The following is a 22,515-nucleotide window of genomic DNA, read 5'->3' as shown; positions in this document are numbered from 1 at the left end:
AGGCCCCCACTCATGTCTACCACCACCCCCACCCCCCAGAAGTGCAGGGGCAGCCTCCACCAGGCCCCCACTCATGTCTTCCACCACCCCCACCCCCCAGCAGTGCAGGGGCAGCCTCCACCAGGCTCGCACACATGTCCCCCAGCACCCGCACCCCCCAGCCACCAGGGGCAGCCTCCACCAGGCTCCCACACATGTACCCTGCACCCCCACCCCCCAGCCACCGGAGGCAGCCTCCACCAGGCCCCCACTCATGTCTACCACCACCCCCACCCCCCAGCCACCAGGGGCAGCCTCCACCAGGCCCCCACCCATGTCTACCACCGCCCCCACCCCCCAGCCACCAGGGGAAGCCTCCACCAGGCTCCCACACATGTCCCCCTGCACCACCACCCCCCAGCCACCAGGGGCAGCATCCACCAGGCCCCCACTCATGTCCCCTATCACCCACACCCCCCAGCAGTGCAGGGGCAGCCTCCACCAGGCCCTCACTCATGTCCCCTATCACACCCACCCCCCAGCAGTGCAGGGGCAGCCTCCACCAGGCCCCCACTCATGTCTCCCATCACCCCCACCCACCAGCAGTGCAGGGGCAGCCTCCACCAGGCCACCACCCATGTCTACCACCACCCCCACCCCCCAGCCACCAGGGGCAGCCTCCACCAGGCCCCCACTCATGTCTACCACCACCCCCAGCCCCCAGCAGTGCAGGGGCAGCCTCCACCAGGCCCCACCCATGTCTACCACCACCCCCACCCCCCAGCCACCAGGGGCAGCCTCCACCAGGCTCCCACACATGTCCCCCTGCACCCCCACCCCCCAGCCAGCAGGGGCAGCCTCCACCAGGCCCCCACTCTTGTCCCCATCACCCCCACCCCAGCAGTGCAGGGGCAGCCTCCACCAGGCCCCCACTCATGTCTCCCATCACCCCCACCCCCCAGCAGTGCAGGGGCAGCCTCCACCAGGCCCCCACCCACGTCTACCACCACCCCCACCCCCCAGCAGTGCAGGGGCAGCCTCCACCAGGCTCCCACACATGTCCCCCTGCACCCCCACCCCCCAGCCACCAGGGGCAGCCTCCACCAGGCCCCCACACATGTCCCCCTACACCCCCACCCCCCAGCCACCAGGGGCAGCCTCCACCAGGCCCCCACTCATGTCTGCTATCACCCCCACCCCCAGCAGTGCAGGGGCAGCCTCCACCAGGCCCCCACTCATGTCCCCTATCACACCCACCCCCCAACAGTGCAGTGGCAGCCTGCACCAGGCCCCCACTCATGGCTCCCATCACCCCCACCCCCCAGCAGTGCAGTGGCAGCCTCCACCAGGCCTCCACCCATGTCTACCACCACCCCCACTCCCCAGCCACCAGGGGCAGCCTCCACCAGGCCCCCACTCATGTCTACCACCACCCCCACCCCCCAGCAGTGCAGGGGCAGCCTCCACCAGGCCTCCACCCATGTCTACCGCCACCCCCACCCCCAGCCACCAGGGGCAGCCTCCACCAGTCTCCCACATATGTCCCCCTGCACCCCCACCCCCCAGCAACCAGGGGCAGCCTCCACCAGGCACCCACTCATGTCCCCCATCACCCCACCCCCACCCCCCAGCAGTGCAGGAGCAGCCTCCACCAGGCCCCCACTCATGCCTCCCATCACCCCCACCCCCAAGCAGTGCAGGGGCATCCTCCACCAGGCCCCCACCCATGTCTACCTCCACCCCCACCCCCCAGCAGTGCAGGGGCAGCCTCCACCAGGCCCCCACTCATGTCTCCCATCACCCCCACCCCCAGCAGTGCAGGGGCATCCTCCACCAGGCCCCCACCCATGTCTACCACCACCCCCACCCCCCAGCAGTGCTGGGGCAGCCTCCACCAGGCCCCAACCCATGTCTACCACCACCCCCACCCCCAGCCACCAGGGGCAGCCTCCACCAGACCCCCACTCATGTCCCCTATCACCCCCACCCCCCAGCAGTGCAGGGGCAGCCTCCACCAGGCCCCCACTCATGTCTACCACCACCCCACCCCCACCCCCCAGCAGTGCAGGGGCAGCCTCCACCATGCCCCCACTCATGTCTACCCTAACCCCCACCCCCATCAGTGCAGGGGAAGCCTCCACCAGGCCCCCACCCATGTCTACCACCACCCGCACCCCCCAGCCACCAGAGGCAGCCTCCACCAGGCCCCCACTCATGTCTACCACCACCCCCACCCCCCAGCTGTGCAGTGGCAGCCTCCACCAGGCCCCCACTCATGTCTACCACCACCCCCAACCCATGTCTACCACCACCCCCAACCCCAGCCACCAGGGGCAGCCTCCACCAGGCCCCGACTCATGTCTACCACCACCCCCACCCCCATCAGTGCAGGGGCAGCCTCCACCAGGCCCCCACCCATGTCTGCCACCACCCCCACCCCCCTGCCACCAGGGGCAGCCTCCACCAGGCCCCCACTCATGTCTACCACCACCCCCACCCCCCATCAGTGCAGGGGCAGCCTCCACCAGGCCCCCACCCATGTCTACCACCACCCCCACCCCTCAGCCACCAGGGGCAGCCTCCGCCAGGCCCCCACTCATGTCCCCTATCACCCCCACCCCCCACCAGTGCAGGGGCAGCCTCCACCAGGCCCCCACTCATGTCTACCACCACCCCCACCCCCATCAGTGCAGGGGCAGCCTCCACCAGGCCCCCATCCATGTCTACCACCACCCCCACCCCCCAGCCACCAGGGGCAGCCTACACCAGGCTCCCACTCATGTCTATACCACCCCCACCCCCCAGCAGTACAGGGGCAGCCTCCACCAGGCCCCCATTCATGTCTACCACCCCCCCACCCCCCAGCAGTGCAGAGGCAGCCTCCACCAGGCCCCCACCCATGTCTACCACCACCACCACCCCCCAGCCACCAGGGCAGCCTCCACCAGGCCCCCACTCATGTCTACCACCACCCCCATCCCCCAGCAGTGCAGCGGCAGCCTCCACCAGGCCCCCACCCTTGTCTACCACCACCCCCACCCCCCAGCCACCAGGGGCAGACTCCACCAGGCCCCCACCCATGTCTACCACCACCCCCACCCCCCAGCCACCAGGGGCAGCCTCCACCAGGCTCCCACACATGTTCCCCTGCACCCCCACCCCCCAGCCACCAGGGGCAGCCTCCACCAGACCCCCACTCATGTCCCCTTTCACCCACACCCCCCAGCAGTGCAGGGGCAGCCTCCACCAGGCCCTCACTCATGTCCCCTATCACACCCACCCCCCAGCAGTGCAGGGGCAGCCTCCACCAGGCCCCCACTCATGTCTCCCATCACCCCCACCCACCAACAGTGCAGGGGCAGCCTCCACCAGGCCACCACCCATGTCTACCACCACCCCCACCCCCCCGCCACCAGGGGCAGCCTCCACCAGGCCCCCACTCATGTCTACCACCACCCCCAGCCCCCAGCAGTGCAGGGGCAGTCTCCACCAGGCCCCCACCCATGTCTACCACCACCCCCACCCCCCAGCCACCAGGGGCAGCCTCCACCAGGCTCCCACACATGTCCCCCTGCACCCCCACCCCCCAGCCACCAGGGGCAGCCTCCACCAGGCCCCCACTCTTGTCCCCATCACCTCCACCCCCCAGTAGTGCAGGGGCAGCCTCCACCAGGCCCCCACTCATGTCTTCCATCACCCCCACCCACCCCCAGCAGTGCAGGGGCAGCCTCCACCAGGCCCCCACCCACGTCTACCACCACCCCCACCCCCCAGCAGTGCAGGGGCAGCCTCCACCACTTTCCCCAACCCATGTCTACCACCACCCCTACCCCCAGCCACCAGGGGCAGCCTCCACCAGGCCCCCACTCATGTCTACCACCACCCCACCCCCACCCCCCAGCAATGCAGGGGCAGCCTCCACCAAACCCCCACTCATGTCTACCACCACCCCCACCCCCCATCAGTGCAGGGGCAGCCTCCACCAGGCCCCCAACCATGTCTACCACCACCCCCACCCCCCAGCCACCAGAGGCTGCCTCCACCAGGCCCCCACTCATGTCTACCACCACCCCCACCCCCCAGCAGTGCAGTGGCAGCCTCCACCAGGCCCCCAATCATGTCTACCACCACCCCCACCCCCCAGCAGTGCAGGGGCAGCCTCCACCAGGCCCCCACCCATGTCTACCACCACCCCCACCCCCCAGCCACCAGGGGTAGCCTCCACCAGGCCCCCACTCATGTCTACCACCACCCCCACCCCCATCAATGCAGGGGCAGCCTCCACCAGGCCCCCACCCATGTCTACCACCACCCCCACCCCCCAGCCACCAGGGGCAGCCTCCACCAGGCCCCCAATCATGTCTACCACCACCCCCACCCCCCAGCAGTGCAGGGGCAGCCTCCACCAGGCCCCCACCCATGTCTACCACCACCCCCACCCCCCAGCAGTGCAGGGGCAGCCTCCACCAGGCCCCCACTCAGGTCTACCACCACCCCCACCCCCATCAGTGCAGGGGCAGCCTCCACCAGGCCCCCACCCATGTCTACCACCACCCCCACCTCCCCAGCCACCAGGGGCAGCCTACACCAGGCCCCCACTCATGTCTACCACCACCCCCACCCCCCAGCAGTACAGGGGCAGCCTCCACCAGGCCCCGACTCATGTCTACCACCACCCCCACCCCCCAGCAGTGCAGAGGCAGCCTCCACCCGGCCCCCACCCATGTCTACCACCACCCCCACCCACCAGCCACCAGGGGCAGCCTCCACCAGGCCCCCACTCATGTCTACCACCACCCCCACCTGCCACCCCCAGTAGTGGAGGGGAGCCTCCACCAGGCCCCACCCATGTCTACCACCACCCCCACCCCCCAGCCACCAGGGGCAGCCTCCACCAGGCTCCTACACATGTCCCCCTGCACCCCCACCCCCCAGTCACCAGGGGCAGCCTCCATCCGCCCCCCCACTCATGTCCCCTAGCACCCCCACCCCCAGCAATGCAGGGGCAGCCTCCACCAGGCCCCCACCCATGTCTACCACCACCCCCACCCCCCAGCAGTGCAGGGGCAGCCTCCACCAGGCCCCCACTCATGTCTACCACCCCCCACCCCCAGCAGTGCAGGGGCAGCCTCCACCAGGCCCCCATCCATGTCTACCACCACCCCCACCCCCCAGCAGTGCAGGGGCAGCCTCCACCAGGCCCCCACTCATGACTCCCATCACCCCCACCCCCCCAGCAGTGCAGGGGCAGCCTCCACCAGGCTCCCACACATGTCCCCCTGCACCCCCACCCCCCAGCCACCAGGTGCGGCCTCCACCAGGCTCCCACACATGTCCCCCTGCACCCCCACCCCCCAGCCGTGCGATTTGCCTGGGTATGTGTCCTTCGGGTGCACGGGAAGTTCCACACGCGATTGGCTTAGGTACGTGTACTTCGGGGTGCGCGGGAAGTCCCACACGCGATTGTCCTGGGTACGTGTACTACGGGGTGCTCTGGAAGTCCCACACGCGATTGGCCTGGGTACGTGTACTTCGGGGTGTGCGTGAACTTCCACACGCAATTGGCCTGGGTACGTGTACTTTGTGGTGCCCGGGAAGTCCCACACGCGATTTGCCTGGGTACGTGTACTACGGGGTGCGCGTGAACTTCCACATGCGACTGGGCCTGTGAGAGTGGGGTACATGTATTCCAGGGGTGGGCGGGAATATTTACCCGTGAATGGGCCTGGGAGAGCGTACTACGTGTATTCTTGGGGTGGGCGGGAAGATTCACATGTTCGCCTACGACGTGCTGAAAAATAAATGGTCCAATCCTGAGACACGTACACCAGACTGAAGCAGGCGTACGTCGACCCGCACAGCATAAAAGTGCACGCAAACAACAAACAAGCTCATACGCCAGGATGAATATACCATTCCTTGCAGCAGTGGCCGTGGGTTACCAAAGGAGGAGGAGGAGGATAGTGAGGGCCCAAATGTTCACCCCAGAACCAGACTTTTTGGGATGCCTGATGACCAGGTGTATGGGAGGTACAGGTTTCCCCCACACATAATACTGGACCTGGTCAGTGAGCGGGAGGATGACCTCACATCACCCACCCTGTGCTCCCAAGCACTCAGCCCCCTGGAGAAGGTCCTCAATGTACTGCACTTCTTGACCACAGGATCATTTCAGCGGACAAGTGCCATAGTGGGTGGGGTGTCACAGGCCACGCAGTCACGCTGCCTACACCAGGTCTTGAACATCATCACTGCACGCCCATCAGTCCGTAGGCATATATACCTGCCCAGGACACCTGCAGAAAGGCAGGCTGCCACCCTCGATTTCTACGGTGTGGCACAATTCCCAAAAGTGCTAGGTGCCATTGACTGCACCCATGTGGCACTACGTCCCCCCAGGGCATCTGAGCACATCTATAGGAACCGCAAGCACTGGCATTCCATCAACGTGCAGGTAGTATGTAATGCTAAGGGAATCATAACCTCAGTATATGCCAACTATCCAGGGTCCACCCACGACAGCTTCATTTACCGAATGTCTACCCTAAGACAGGACCTAGAATCTGGGCGGCATGGCGCTACATGGCTGCTTGGTGAGTATGAATGCCACTGCACATGCATGCATGTCAGATGCAGAGTTATGTCACTACCCCACTAATGATACCCATCACCTCCTCACCAGGGGACAGTGCCTACCCTCTGAGCACCCACATGATGACGCCAATTCGAAACCCCATCACGCCTCCATAGGTAAGATACAACACAGCCCATATTGCAACCCGGGGCATAGTGGAGCGCATATTCGGAGTGCTCAAGTCACGCTTTTGCTCCCTTGACCGTTCTGGCGGGCAGCTGTTATATGCGCCCCCAGTAGTGTGCAGGATCATAGTGGCAGCATGTGTCCTGCACAATGTTGCAACACGCCGTGGCCTGGCTGTGGACATGGTAGTGCCCCCACACCCCCAACCACATGCACGGCCGCTGCGCATTGGAGGGGAGAGGGCACGGGGTGAGGCAGCCTGTACGCAGCTGGTGGCTAATTACTTCACATAGAAATCACACCCCAGTCGAGTGCACACAGGCCTGGCACATACCATCTGATAAGCAATGATGACTCGACCTGACAATTAAGACGAACAAAGGGATTGTCAATTGTCAGAACCATAGCAGCCTGAGATTGTTCATGTGGAAGTGTCACAATGTGTGCATCCCTACCTACACAAACACCACCAATGCAGTGTCATCAAAAGACACTTCCATGCTGCAGAAATGAATACCCACTGGCAAAATCCTACATGAAAACAGTGCCATGTCACCCACCCCTTCCCCGGCACGGCCACACAACACACCATGGCATGTCATGCAATGTGAGAGCAAAGAAATGAATCCCCACAACATGCCCCAAGTGTCACCAGCTACAGTGTCCCCAATGGAAACATGTCCACACATGAAATGCTCACAGTAATGCAGGACCTACAACCCACATTACCAAATACTTACCAAGAATACCAATCACCTACACAACCTCCAACCTACCTTAAAGATGACATTACAGAATTCAAAATTAGCTAGCCTCACCACCTGATGATGACAGCCCTCCGAACACTTCCAAGTATACAGTGTTAGCGCCACGCAAGAGTGTAGGTGCACTGCTTACAACATGGACTCCAGTTCCAAGGAGGACCGCATTGTGAAGACATGAGGAATGGACCTGCAAATATGGAGGATGAGATGGATGCAGAGGCACATATCAATACACCATGCAGTGTACAATACAACAACAATATGCACTATGAATGTATACACAGTATTGACTACAGACTGCCCACACAGCTCATGGGGGTCCAATGTCACCATGTACGTCAATGTCACTTGGGCGCACCCTTTGCAAGCTATGGAAACGGGAAGAAGGAGGGGTATGTGTGACAAAAACCCAAGCATCTGAACCAAATCCATGGCAAGCCTGCATGTGCCCAGCCACAATGCAGCGTATGCCCACGGGAGCCACCCAAGGCAACACACTGTCCCAAAAAAAAAAAAAAATACAAAAAATAAATAAAAAATGCCCATTAATGGGCCCAGGTGGGTGGGGAGGCCACCCAGGAGGTCCGAGGACAGGGTGCACACCAAAACCCACCTGTGTGGATCTTGCGAAAAAAAAAAAACACCTCCATGGGCTCATGGCCTACACGGCTACCCTATTGTGGGAGTATCACTGCTGTCGCTATCCTCACCCTCTGCAGCTGCATCAGGAGGTGGTGGCACTATGGGAGGCAGCCCACGCAAAGCCCTAGTCTGTTCCTCCATGGCTGCAAGCATGCGGGTGTGGTAGGTCTCATTCTTGAGGATAAGTGTGCAGAGGTCCCCATGCAACAACTCACGGGATGCCCGGACCTCCGCCCTAGTTGCCTGCATCTCAGCTGAAAGCGTACGGGTCAGACGCTCAAGCTGCTGTTCTGTCCTTCGGTTTGTTGAAGCCTCAAGCTCAACAAGAGTCGTCCTGAGGTGAAGGAGTTCCAGCCTCAGGGCTTCCCTTGTGGCCCTGGGACTCTATGGAGATGGCTTCCTGCAGAGTCGCCAGTGCCGCCCGCCTGTCCCTGTCGGACGCCAGCATGTCCTCCCTGTGTGACTGGCAGATGGAGTCGGTTGCCTGCTGTAGTCTCTCCATCAGCCTTTCTGGGGGGGCAATGGAAGTGGCCACCATATCCATGGCCTGACCCATCATCTCTGATGATGCTGCCTGTTGGGTTGCCATACCGTAAATGGATTGCTCCCATGCGGTATTGCCAGGTGGCATATGGCCACCACGTCAGCGGGCACCACACCTGTCTGGGGCAAGGCGAACTGCGCCTTGCTGTGCCGGCACTGCCTGAGACTGCAGGACTGCATTCCCCCTCTGATCTGCTGGCCCAGGAACAGGATCAGATGTCGCGGAGTGTGACCCTGCATCCGTAACCACCAAAGGCGTACCTGCCAACACTGACATCCCCATTGAGGGTTCTAACCCTGGTGCAGGTGGGTCGGACAGAACAGAATCCCTCCCAGGAACACTCACCTGCGACGGCACGTAGATCTCATCATCCGAATCGACACCTGAATACAGCTCGGGGGAGGTGCAGCCAGAGAAACCCCTTGAGAGCACGACCTGCAGTAGTTGTGGGTTCTCACCCACCACCACACCACGTCCCTCACTGGTGGTCGGTCGGCCCTCAGACCCCTCCTGGGTCTGCACCATCTCCACAACCCCAGCAGTATCAAGTGCATCTTCCCCTGCAAAGACATAAAAGAAAACAAATGGAAACAGGCATTACCACTAAGGCACATAATTAGGGCTGAGAGGCTACAGAAACAGTACTTGATAGACACATGTCCCACATGACTAAAACACTCCTATGCATGTACCGTCACTGCGTGTGATGGGGAGGCAGATGGCACACATTGATGATACCAAGATGGAAGATGAACACATTTGCTGCATGCTGCCTAGCAGTGGCATCACACATTGGCCAGTGATTGCAGGTCAAATACACATGCCATCACACAAATGGCATGTACCCTAGCCATGAAGTGAAAATGGAGAGAAGGTCACCAATTGTTCATTCAGTCCAGTTTGCTCATATAATTGATTATTTTCATTGTAATGGTTCAAATGTTTAACCTGCAGCTGCCAGTCAAAAATGGTCCTACAGCACAGGGACATGTCTAAACTAATCATGTCCACGAAACTGAGCCAGTCAACTGTACCATAGCCATGTCAGACATGTGACAATAGGACTGAGAAATCCTGAGTAAAAGTGGTGGTATGCAAACAATCTGCCTGAATAAACAGAGGTAAATAAGCAACAGTGTTGTGGCAAGATGACACTCCAAGGGCAACTGGCGTGGTGTTGGGCTGGATGTCTAATGTTGGCCGAAGGGATGCTGCTATACCCAAATGCTGGTGCCAAGAATGTATAGGAAGAGGCACATGGGTGAGCCAAACCACTCAGGCACACACACCCTCCCCTGGCACCCAAACAGAAGCCCTCCCACACACACCATGCACATGGATGACACACACATGCATGTGCACTCACCGGACAATGCCTCGTAATCTGCCAGTTCTCCCACGCCTTGGATCTGTTCCTCCGTGATGTAGGTCCCAGCAACCTGCTCATGTGGAGTGAGTTCTATGTCGTCTGCTGGAGACCCACCTCCAGTCACTAGAGTTGCGGCATGACTTGAGGCCAGGTTATTCTTTGCCCTGCGCTTCAGGTCATTCCAGCGCTTGTAGCATTCATTAGCAGTGCGCCTCACGATTCCAAGGGGACTTATGATGTCCGCAATGGTCTGCCAGTGTGCCTGACATTGAACAGTTGTGGTCTTGGATCCTGGACCATTTCACGGTCATGTGCGGACACATACTCTACAAGTGCATTCAGTTCGGCCTCATTGAAGCTGGGCTTCCTTGACGAGCCAGACTGTGTAGCCGTGTCTGGGGCATCAGCCTCTACTGGACGAGCACTCTTCCTCTTCCGCTTGGAAGGTGGTGGGGATCCTGAGTGTCCTAAGCCGCTCTGGACACTAGGGGCAGGAGCTTGGGATTGCACACTCAGCATGGGAGTTGGTGCAGGCATTAGCTCAAGTGTGATGGTGTCAGGGGGAATGTCAGCATGATGGACTTGGACCGGCACTGTCCTGGATGGGTGTGTGAGAGTTGGGGTGGATGGAGCCGCAGCTGCCCCTGCAGCCTCCCCAGCCTGCCTACGCGGGGCAGCAGATGACCTAGCTGTCCCTGATCCACGTGGCATGATGACACCAACGTTCACCGGCGCACGTGGCCTAGACCTGCTGACCTGGAAGTCAGCCATGGAGTCACCCTGTGCCAGGTCTGGTTTCACAGTGGGCTGGTCCAACAAGGGCTGAGCATGGATGGTGTCAGCCACGGTAACCTCAACCAGGGGGGGGGCATGGGTGTCCCTGACTGCTCCTCCACACATGGGGAGCTAGGGGCACCCTGCAAGTCACGGCCACGTCCCCTACTGGATCCACCACGGCCACCACTTGGGGTTCGGCCACCTTTGCCACCCTTACGGCTTGGTCGCCTCCCAGCCATGGCAATGATGTTATTGTGCGTATGGGAGTCGATGTGAACTATTGTCCTGGGCAATTGGGGGTCAAAGGGGTTGGGTACCAGATGGGAATCGTACCCTAGTGCTCTAGCAAAGCTGTATGTCACCCCTGGGGAAAGATGACGGGTCACGCAACGCACAGGCACCCCAAAAAAGCAAAGTAAGGTGCACGCAACCCCGCCTAGACCACGTGCGTGGAAAAATAAACCTGCACTACGCTGTGGCACCCAGAAACACAAGAATGAACGTATGCGTGTCACACGCAGCCTAGAATGACATCTGACGGGATACGCGACACACGGGGCAAGCACAGATGTTAAATACGTGCACGACTCACCGTCTGCCAGGAACAAAAGCGTGAAAAATATGCGCGTGTGCGCGTTGGCAACACCCCCGTCAAAAGAAGAATTGTACGCTGTCTGAGGAGACAGGACAACAGTAGAAGGGAACGCTGTTTGAGGAAACAGGCCCAGGAAAAAGAGGAAAAGAGAAAAAGCTGTCAGAGGTAACAGGGAGTACGAACTGGAAACGCTGTGAAGTAAATCGCGTGTGAACCGACAAGAAGTACAGAATTCACCCACTCGCTCTCCACGAAAAGCACGTACAAGGAAATGGCGTTCTACACGTACCTGTTATACCCACGTCACAGACGTGCATACGCGATGAGGACATTTCCATCAATTACACGCTTTGACACTCGGACATGTATCTATTCATTTTTACACGCGCCATTCTCTACGGCCATGCGTGTGATGTCACAGCTGCGCATGGTGGCCTTTGGGCCAATGAAATCGCATATGCGAGCACACGTGGTAAAACTGCACGTCCGAGTGTCATCGCGTGTAATCAGAGGGAAATGAGCGTACACGTGATTGGCCTGGGTACGTGTATTTCTGGGGTGCGCAGGAAGTTCCACACGCGATTGGTGGAAATCCACATGTGCTCTGTCATCACGTGTAATGAAGGAAACACCCGCGCCGTCACGTCACAGACGCGCTTACGCGCTAAGGGCCTTTGGTCCAATGAAATCGCATATGCGTGCTGACGTGCATACGCGCTAAGGGCCTTTCCTCGATTCACAGGCAGACGTGCAGGATTTTCACGTGCCAAATCACTCCGTATCAAGCTGGCCACGCGTAAGCACACGGAAGACCACGATCCAGCCTAGAAGGCCGAATTACTGCCCCCCAGAGCCCTGAGCACGCTCCCACCTGCCATCTGCTGCTGCCTGACTGCCTGCTGCCCACGTGCCCTGCCATTTGCTGCCTGCACATCAGCCAGGGGTGCTGTTGCTGTGACCACCCCTGCTGGAACCGAAGACTCCCAACTGGGATTCCATCGCTCCACAGCCCAGCCCCAGGACCCAGTTGCCCACCCACTCCTGCCTCTGGGGTTGTCATGTCGGGCACTGCAACATCTGGCACCACTGACAACCCCCAGCCAGAGGGGCAGAGGGGCACCAGCTTCAGTGCCAGGGAAGTTGGTGTCCTGGTGGAGCAAGTCTTCGGGCAGTATGATGCCCTCTACGGAAGTGTGTGCGCTGACAAGGAAGGACGGACTCGGATCTAGACAGACATTGTGACTGCCATCAACGCGCAGGGGGTGGCAGTCCGCGACTTCCAACATGCCAAGAAGTGCTGGGAGGACTTGAGGTCCAGGACCCTGAACAAGGCCCGGCGCCTCTTGAAGGCAGCGGATGCTAAGGGGCGCCGGGGCCACTTGTCGGAAGATCAGATGAGGGTCCTGGAACGCATATCCCCAGCGCTCCACGTCCAGGTCCTTGAGAGGCAGACCCGTCTGGAGTCGAGCGGTAAGTGTACATGCATCATGATTGTGAGCTGTGTGTGTGGTGATGTGCCAGTAGTGTGCCGGTTGCACATCTGTTTGTATGGGGCCGAGTATGGGTGGGGGTGTACAGGGCTGTAAGGCTAACACATGCAAGGGCTGTCATGTGTGAGATATGGATGGTGCTAGTGTGTGTAGGCTTGCATGCCAAATACAGTTGTGTGGGCACACATGTTTGGATGAATGTGTATGTAAGTGGGCATGTTCGTGATGTTACGCATGTATGTTGTTTTCAGCAGCATGTATCAGCACTGTGTACATGTGCATGTGTGTGTATTTGACAAGGGTGCAACAGTGATGCAGCATGGATGCATGTGACAGCGGGATGTGGAAGCCTGATTGGCTGATGTGACATGGATGCCCATCGGAACACTGCAACAGTTGGCTGAGGTGTACACATGCATGCAAGTGTCGTGGTGTGCGTGCATGTGTAGTGCACTCCCTGTGTTGCATGTGATGTCTGGCTCACCTTTGCCTGCTCATGCTGTTGTATGTGTATGGATGGTGCTGGCAGTTGGGATGTGGCTGTGGTATGGCTCATGTGTGCAAGTTGAAATGACATGTGTGTTGCCAATTGTGATGCCATGTCTGAGGTTTGCCAATGCCACTCATGTGCAACTGTCATGTGTGTATGTTTCCATTGTACAGTGCCCTGATGCCTGTGTTTAATTTCTCCCTGTCTGCAGCGTCAACTGATGAAGAGGGCGGAGAAGGTGCTGTGGAGCACAGCGGCGGGATTCGCACCGCCAGCCGGAGACGCAAGGCCCGGCTCCCCTCCCAGGTTGTGATCTCGTCGGGGAGTGAGGAGTCCGGTGCCGCGTCCCAGGCCGCAGCTGCCGGGGGGAGGTCCAAGAGGCAGAGGTCGGAGTTGGACTCCTCGGCAGCAGAAGGGGCAGCTGGGACCCCACAGGGCCCAACGGGGGAAGATGGCACGAAGTCATACAGGTTGGTGGGGGGTTTGGTGGAGGAGGAGGCCGTGCAAGCAACAGACGGGGTCTGGAGGTGGGGATTCCACTGGTGCTAGTGGTGCAGTGCAAGACCAGGGACAGGAGGCAGCACAGGTCGCCGCAGAGGTGCCTGTGTGCAATCCTGTCCCTGATCCTGTCACTGCATCATCTTGCACCAGCAGGGATGCCTACGTCCCGACCCGTTTTCAGGCAAGGGATGAGCTCACGACAACTGGCCTTCCTCTGCCTCCAGACGTGGCTATCCGGGTCCGGGTTGAGCCTGTCCTGACTGGTGTGGTGTTGCGTCAACGGGCCATGCGAGGTGACCTGCAGTCTTTTCATGAGGAGACTGCACGTCATCTCGAATGGCTTGTTGACCACTTCGGCCTACTGGGACAGGTCACCCAGGCCAGATTCCTCCATTTGATGGGCTTGCTCAGACCCCCTCCACAACTGAACCCCCTATGCGCCAGTCGTCCTCCGTGCCATCTTCCCACCCATCAGTCTCCTGGGTGCCCTGTGGAGCTGCCTCTGACGGTGCGGCCAGGCTGGTGGAGGAGGCTTCCCTGCCACAGTCGGGAGTCGGACGTCCAGCAGGGGTGTCCACATCAACGACTGCACCCCAGCCAGCGGAGGATGTGCAGGCAGCAGGAGGCAGTGCACGGGCAGAGGCGCAGCAGCAACGTGGTGGGAGCCATGATGGCTCGGGGCCTTCCACATAGGAGGGGCAGGCATCGGCCAGAGGGCAGGAGGACCCAGGACGGGAAGTGTCTTCCATGTGGCAGCGGTTGGGCCACGCCATAGATGCGGAGCGGCAGCGGGCGGAAGAGGCACGGCTCATGATGGTCAGGGCGGATAACTCCATGCAGAGGGCCCTGAGGCGTGCCGAGTGCCTCGAGGCAATCCGCAGGGAGTTTGGGGGGAACATGTGGACAGCCCTGCGGACCCTCGGGGCCATTTAGGAGGAGCGCCTCCGGGACATTGAGCAGGAGTTCGATGGTGCCCTGGCCCGGAACATCCCGAAGTGAGCCATCGGACTAACCCGCTGCCCTTGTAAATAGTTATATAGTTAGTGTTAGGTTTCCTTTAGTTTGGCTTTATTTTTGGACCTTTTGGACAATGGGCCACATTTTTGTATATAGTTATTTTTTTTAGGTAGAGTTATTAGATAGGTTTCATTTCTTCGGTTGGGATCATGGACCCTGGATAGTTATCTGTACATAGTTGACTTTTGGATTTTCAATTTTTATTATGATTTCGCCATGGAGCAATGGTTTTCGATTTTTATTTGTGACTTTGGACACCTTTCCTTTGCATTATGATTTGTGGTTTAGCATTTTTTCACGGCCTGCTGTTTTTTTTGTGTTAAATTTCTATTATTGTTTGTTTATTTTTGATTCAATTTATGTTGCTTTTAATACATATTTTTTCTTCAAAGTTCAATGTGTAGTATCATGTCATTGGTTTCATGCATATCATGATATGGGTTTTGACATTCACTGACACCCATTGGGTGTATGTGAGGGACATGTGTTCATTTCAAAACTTGCAATTGGGCTTCTGTCATGTTTTTGCAATTTCTAAGTGGGTGGATGCAATACTCGGGTGGGTGTTTGCCATTTAGAGGCTGACCATAAGGGCCAGGGATCTACATTGTGGTGGCATGTTGGCTGGGAGACGTGAGTGGGGGCCTGGTGGAGGCTGCACCTGCACTGCTGGGGGTGGCGGTGGTGGTAGACATGGGTGGGGGCCTGGTGGGGGCTGCTCCTGCACTGCTGGGGGGTGAGGGTGATGGGAGACATGAGTGGGGAACTGGTGGAGACTGCCCTGCACTGCTGGGGGGTGGGGGTAATGGGAGACATGAGTGGGGGCCTGGTGGAGGCTTCCCCTGCACTGCTGGGGGGTGGCAGTGATAGGGGACATGAGTGGGGGCCTGGTGGAGGCTGCCCCTGGTGGCTGGAGGGTGGGGGTGATGGGAGACATGAGTGGGGGCCTGGTGGAGGCTGCCCTTGGTGGCTGGGGGGTGGGGGTGATAGGGGACATGAGTGGGGGCCTGGTGGAGGCTGCCCCTGGTGGCTGGGGGGTGGAGGTGCAGGGAGACATGAGTTGGACATGGGTGGGGGCCTGGTGGAGGCTGCCCCTGGTGGCTGGGGGGTGGGGGTGCAGGGAGACATGAGTTGGAAATGAGTGGGGGCCTGGTGGAGGCTGCCCTGTACTGCTGGGGGGTGGGGGTAATAGGGGACATGAGTGGGGGCCTGGTGGAGGCTGCCCCTGGTGGCTGGGGGGTGGGGGTGATGGGAGACATGAGTGGGGGCCTGGTGGAGGCTGCCCCTGGTGGCTGGGGGGTGGAGGTGCAGGGAGACATGAGTTGAACATGAGTGTGGGCCTGGTGGAGGCTGCCCCTGCACTGCTGGGGGGTGGCAGTGGTGGTAGACATGGATGGGGGCCTGGCGGAGGCTGCCCCTGGACTGCTGGGGGGTGGGGGTGATGGGAGACATGAGCGGGGGCCTGGTGCAGGCTGCCCCTGCACTGTCAGGGGGTGGGGGTGATGGGAGACATGAGTGGGGGCCTGATGGAGTCTGCCCCTGCACTGCTGGGGGGTGGCGGTGGTGGTAGACATGAGTGGGGGCCTGGTGGAGGCTGCCCCTGCACTGCTGGGGGGTGGGGGTGATGGGAGAAATGGGTGGGGGCCTCTTGGAGGCTGCCCCTGGTGGCTGGGGGGTGGAGGTGCAGGGAGACATGAGTTGAACATGAGTGTGGGCCTGGTGGAGGCTGCCCCTGCACTGCTGGGGGGTGGCAGTGGTGGTAGACATGGGTGGGGGCCTGGTGGAGGCTGCCCCTGGACTGCTGGGGGGTGGGGGTGATGGGAGACATGAGCGGGGGCCTGGTGCAGGCTGCCCCTGCACTGTCAGGGGGTGGGGGTGATGGGAGACATGAGTGGGGGCCTGATGGAGTCTGCCCCTGCACTGCTGGGGGGTGGCGGTGGTGGTAGACATGGGTGGGGGCCTGGTGGAGGCTGCCCCTGCACTGCTGGGGGATGGGGGTAATAGGGGACATGAGTGGGGGCCTGCTGGAGGCTGCCCCTGGTGGCTGGGGGGTGGGGGTGATGGGAGACATGATTGGGGGCCTGGTGGAGGCTGCCCCTGGTGGCTGGGGGGTGGAGGTGCAGGGAGACATGAGTTGGACATGGGTGGGGGCCTTTTGGAGGCTGCCCCTGCACTGCTGGGGGGTGGCGGTGATAGGGGACATGAGTGAGGGCCTGGTGGAGGCTGCCCCTGGTGGCTGGGGGGTGGGGGTGATGGGAGACATGAGTGGGGGCCTGGTGGAGGCTGCCCCTGCACTGCTTGGGGGTGGGGGTGATGGGAGACATGGGTGGGGGCCTGGTGGAGGCCGCCCCTGGAGGCTGGGGGGTGGAAGTGCAGGGAGACATGAGTTGGACATGAGTGGGGGCCTGGTGGAGGCTGCCCCTGCACTGCTGGGGGGTGGCGGTGGTGGTAGACATGGGTGGGGGCCTGGTGGAGGCTGCCCCTGTACTGCTGGGGGATGGGGGTAATAGGGGACATGAGTGGGGGCCTGCTGGAGGCTGCCCCTGGTGGCTGGGGGGTGGGGGTGATGGGAGACATGATTGGGGGCCTGGTGGAGGCTGTCCCTTGTGGCTGGGGGGTGGAGGTGCAGGGAGACATGAGTTGGACATGGGTGGGGGCCTTGTGGAGGCTGCCCCTGCACTGCTGGGGGGTGGCGGTGATAGGGGACATGAGTGGGGGCCTGGTGGAGGCTCTCCCCTGGTGGCTGGGGGGGTGGGGGTGATGGGAGACATGAGTGGGGGCCTGGTGGAGGCTGCCCCTGCACTGCTGGGGGGTGGGGGTGATGGGAGACATGAGTGGGGGCCTGGTGGAGGCTGCCCCTGCACTGCTGGGGGTGGGGGTGATGGGAGACATGAGTGGGGGCCTGGTGGAGGCTGCCCCTGCACTGCTGGGGGGTGGCGGTGGTGGTAGACATGGGTGGGGGCCTGGTGGAGGCTGCCCCTGCACTGCTGGGGGGTGGCGGTGATGGGAGATATGGGTAGGGGCCTGGTGGAGGCTGCCCCTGCACTGCTGGGGGGTGGGGGTAATAGGGGACATGAGTGGGGGCCTGGTGGAGGCTTCCCCTGGTGGCTGTGGGGTGGGGTTGATGGGAGACAGGAGTGGGGGCCTGGTGGAGGCTGCCCCTGGTGGCTGGGGGGTGGAGGTGCAGGGAGACATGAGTTGGACATGGGTGGGGGCCTTGTGGAGGCTGCCCCTGCACTGCTGGGGGGTGGCGGTGATAGGGGACATGAGTGGGGGCCTGGTGGAGGCTCTCCCCTGGTGGCTGGGGGGGTGGGGGTGATGGGAGACATGAGTGGGGGCCTGGTGGAGGCTGCCCCTGCACTGCTTGAGGGTGGGGGTGATGGGAGACATGGGTGGGGGCCTGGTGGAGGCCGCCCCTGGTGGCTGGGGGGTGGAGGTGCAGGGAGACATGAGTTGGACATGAGTGGGGGCCTGTTGGAGGCTGCCCCTGCACTGCTGGGGGGTGGCGGTGGTGGTAGACATGGGTGGAGGCCTGGTGGAGGCTGCCCCTGCACTGCTGGGGGGTGGGGGTGATGGGAGACATGAGTGGGGGCCTGGTGGAGGCTGCCCCTGCACTGCTGGGGGTGGGGGTGATGGGAGACATGAGTGGGGGCCTGGTGGAGGCTGCCCCTGCACTGCTGGGGGGTGGCGGTGGTGGTAGACATGGGTGGGGGCCTGGTGGAGGCTGCCCCTGCACTGCTGGGGGGTGGCGGTGATGGGAGACATGGGTGGGGGCCTGGTGGAGGCTGCCCCTGCACTGCTGGGGGGTGGGGGTAATAGGGGACATGATTGGGGGCCTGGTGGAGGCTTCCCCTGGTGGCTGTGGGGTGGGGTTGATGGGAGACATGAGTGGGGGCCTGGTGGAGGCTGCCCCTGGTGGCTGGGGGGTGGAAGTGCAGGGAGACATGAGTTGGACATGGGTGGGGGCCTGGTTGAGGCTGCCCCTGCACTGCTGGGGGGTGGCAGTGATAGGGGACATGAGTGGGGGCCTGGTGGAGGCTGCTCCTGGTGGCTGGGGGGTGGGGGTGATGGGAGACATGAGTTGGGGCCTGGTGGAGGCTGCCCCTGGTGGCTGGGGGGTGGAGGTGCAGGGAGACATGAGTTGGACATGGGTGGGGGCCTGGTGGAGGCTGCCCCTGCACTGCTGGGGGGTGGGGGTGATAGGGGACATGAGTGGGGGCCTGGTGGAGGCTGCCCCTGGTGGCTGGGGGGTGGGGGTGATGGGAGACATGAGTGGGGGCCTGGTAGAGGCTGCCCCTGCACTGATGGGGGATGGCAGTGGTGGTAGACATGGGTGGGGGCCTGGTGGAGGCTGCCCCTGCACTGCTGGGGGGTGGGGGTGGTGGTAGACATGAGTGGCGGCCTGGTGGAGGCTGCCCCTGGTTGCTGGGGTGTGGGGGTGCAGGGAGACATGAGTGGGGGCCTGGTGGAGACTGCCCCTGCACTGCTGGGGGGTGGGGGTGATGGGAGACATGGGTGGGGGCCTGGTGGTGGCTGCCCCTGGTGGCTGGGGGGTGGAGGTGCAGGGAGACATGAGTGGGGGCCTGGTGGAGGCTGCCCCTGCACTGCTGGGGGGTGGCGGTGGTGGTAGACATGGGTGGGGACGTAGTGGAGGCTGCCCCTGCACTGCTGGGGGGTGGGGGTGATGGGATACATGAGCCGGGGCCTGGTGCAGGCTGCCCCTGCACTCTCAGGGGATGGGGGTGATGGGAGACATGAGTGGGGGCCTGATGGAGTCTGCCCCTGCACTGCTGGGGGGTGGCGGTGGTGGTAGACATGGGTTGGGGCCTGGTGGAGGCTGCCCCTGCACTGCTGGGGGATGGGGCTAATAGGGGACATGAGTGGGGGCCTGCTGGAGGCTGCCCCTGGTGGCTGGGGGTTGGGGGTGATGGGAGACATGATTGGGGGCCTGGTGGAGGCTGCCCCTGGTGGCTGGGGGGTGGAGGTGCAGGAAGACATGAGTTGGACATGGGTGGGGGCCTTTTGGAGGCTGCCCCTGCACTGCTGGGGGGTGGCGGTGATAGGGGACATGAGTGGGGGCCTGGTGGAGGCTGCCCCTGGTGGCTGGGGGGTGGGGGTGATGGGAGACATGAGTGGGGGCCTTGTGGAGGCTGCCCCTGCACTGCCTGGGGGTGGGGGTGATGGGAGACATGGGTGGGGGTCTGGTGGAGGCCGCCCCTGGTGGCTGGGGGGGTGGAAGTGCAGGGAGACATGAGTTGGACATGAGTGGGGGCCTGGTGGAGGCTGCCCCTGCACTGCTGGGGGGTGGCGGTGGTGGTAGACATGGGTGGGGGCCTGGTGGAGGCTGCCCCTGTACTGCTGGGGGATGGGGGTAATAGGGGACATGAGTGGGGGCCTGCTGGAGGCTGCCCCTGGTGGCTGGGGGGTGGGGGTGATGGGAGACATGATTGGGGGCCTGGTGGAGGCTGCCCCTGGTGGCTGGGGGGTGGAGGTGCAGGGAGACATGAGTTGGACATGGGTGGGGGCCTTGTGGAGGCTGCCCCTGCACTGCTGGGGGGTGGCGGTGATAGGGGACATGAGTGGGGGCCTGGTGGAGGCTGCCCCTGGTGGCTGGGGGGTGGGGGTGATGGGAGACATGAGTGGGGGCCTGGTGGAGGCTGCCCCTGCACTGCTTGAGGGTGGGGGTGATGGGAGACATGGGTGGGGGCCTGGTGGAGGCCGCCCCTGGTGGCTGGGGGGTGGAGGTGCAGGGAGACATGAGTTGGACATGAGTGGGGGCCTGGTGGAGGCTGCCCCTGCACTGCTGGGGGGTGGCGGTGGTGGTAGACATGGGTGGGGGCCTGGTGGAGGCTGCCCCTGCACTGCTGGGGGGTGGGGGTGATGGGAGACATGAGTGGGGGCCTGGTGGAGGCTGCCCCTGCACTGCTGGGGGTGGGGGTGATGGGAGACATGAGTGGGGGCCTGGTGGAGGCTGCCCCTGCACTGCTGGGGGGTGGCGGTGGTGGTAGACATGGGTGGGGGCCTGGTGGAGGCTGCCCCTGCACTGCTGGGGGGTGGCGGTGATGGGAGACATGGGTGGGGGCCTGGTGGAGGCTGCCCCTGCACTGCTGGGGGTGGCAGTGATAGGGGACATGAGTGGGGGCCTGGTGGAGGCTGCCCCTGGTGGCTGGGGGGTGGGGGTGATGGGAGACATGAGTTGGGGCCTGGTGGAGGCTGCCCCTGGTGGCTGGGGGGTGGAGGTGCAGGGAGACATGAGTTGGACATGGGTGGGGGCCTGGTGGAGGCTGCCCCTGCACTGCTGGGGGGTGGGGGTGATAGGGGACATGAGTGGGGGCCTGGTGGAGGTTGCCCCTGGTGGCTGGGGGGTGGGGGTGATGGGAGACATGAGTGGGGGCCTGGTAGAGGCTGCCCCTGCACTGATGGGGGATGGCAGTGGTGGTAGACATGGGTGGGGGCCTGATGGAGGCTGCCCCTGCACTGCTGGGGGGTGGGGGTGGTGGTAGACATGAGTGGCAGCCTGGTGGAGGCTGCCCCTGGTTGCTGGGGTGTGGGGGTGCAGGGAGACATGAGTGGGGGCCTGGTGGAGACTGCCCCTGAACTGCTGGGGGGTGGGGGTGATGGGAGACATGGGTGGGGGCCTGGTGGAGGCTGTCCCTGGTGGCTGGGGGGTGGAGGTGCAGGGAGACATGAGTGGGGGCCTGGTGGAGGCTGCCCCTGCACTGCTGGGGGGTGGCGGTGGTGGTAGACATGGGTGGGGACGTAGTGGAGGCTGCCCCTGCACTGCTGGGGGGTGGGGGTGATGGGAGACATGAGTGGGGGCCTGGTGGAGGCTGCCCCTGCACTGCTGGGGGGTGATGGGAGACATGAGTGGGGGCCTGGTGGAGGCTGCCCCTGCACTGCTGGGGGGTGGCGGTGGTGGTAGACATGGTTGGGGGCCTGGTAGAGGCTGCCCCTGCACTGCTGGGGGGTGGCGGTGGTGGTAGACATGAGTGGGGGCATGGTGGAGGCTGCCCCTGCACTGCTGGGGGGTGGGGGTGATGGGAGACATGAGTGGGGGCATGGTGGAGGCTGCCCCTGCACTGCTGGGGGGTGGCAGTGATAGGGGACATGAGTGGGGGCCTGGTGGAGGCTACCCCTGGTGGCTGGGGGGTGGGGGTGATAGGGGACATGAGTGGGGGCCTGGTGGAGGCTGCCCCTGGTGGCTGGGGGGTGGAGGTGCAGGAAGACATGAGTTGGACATGAGTGGGGGCCTGGTGGAGGCTGCCCCTGCACTGCTGGGGGGTGGGGATGATGGGAGACATGGGTGGGGGCCTGGTGGAGGCTGCCCCTGGTGGCTGGGGGTGCAGGGGGACATGCGTTTGTAGGCAGTAGTGCAAGGTGACATGTGGGTTGGCTGGGGGGCATGGCCATGGTGGATGGGGTGCCTGCAGGACATGTGCAGGGTAGGCCCCTGTGGTGTGGGCCACCTGCAGGGGCCGTGGAGGGTGTAGAGGGAACACCTGGGAGGACCCACACGTGCAATTCACGTATGGTGCTCCCCGCGCACCCCTGTAATACACGTACCCTGATGGAATTGTGTGTGATACT

Source organism: Ambystoma mexicanum, chromosome 3q, assembly GCF_040938575.1.
Source record: "Ambystoma mexicanum isolate Mex_15411 chromosome 3q, UKY_AmexF1_1, whole genome shotgun sequence".
In the NCBI taxonomy this organism is placed as follows: Eukaryota; Metazoa; Chordata; class Amphibia; order Caudata; family Ambystomatidae; genus Ambystoma; species Ambystoma mexicanum.
Note: the sequence above shows the minus strand (reverse complement) of the source record.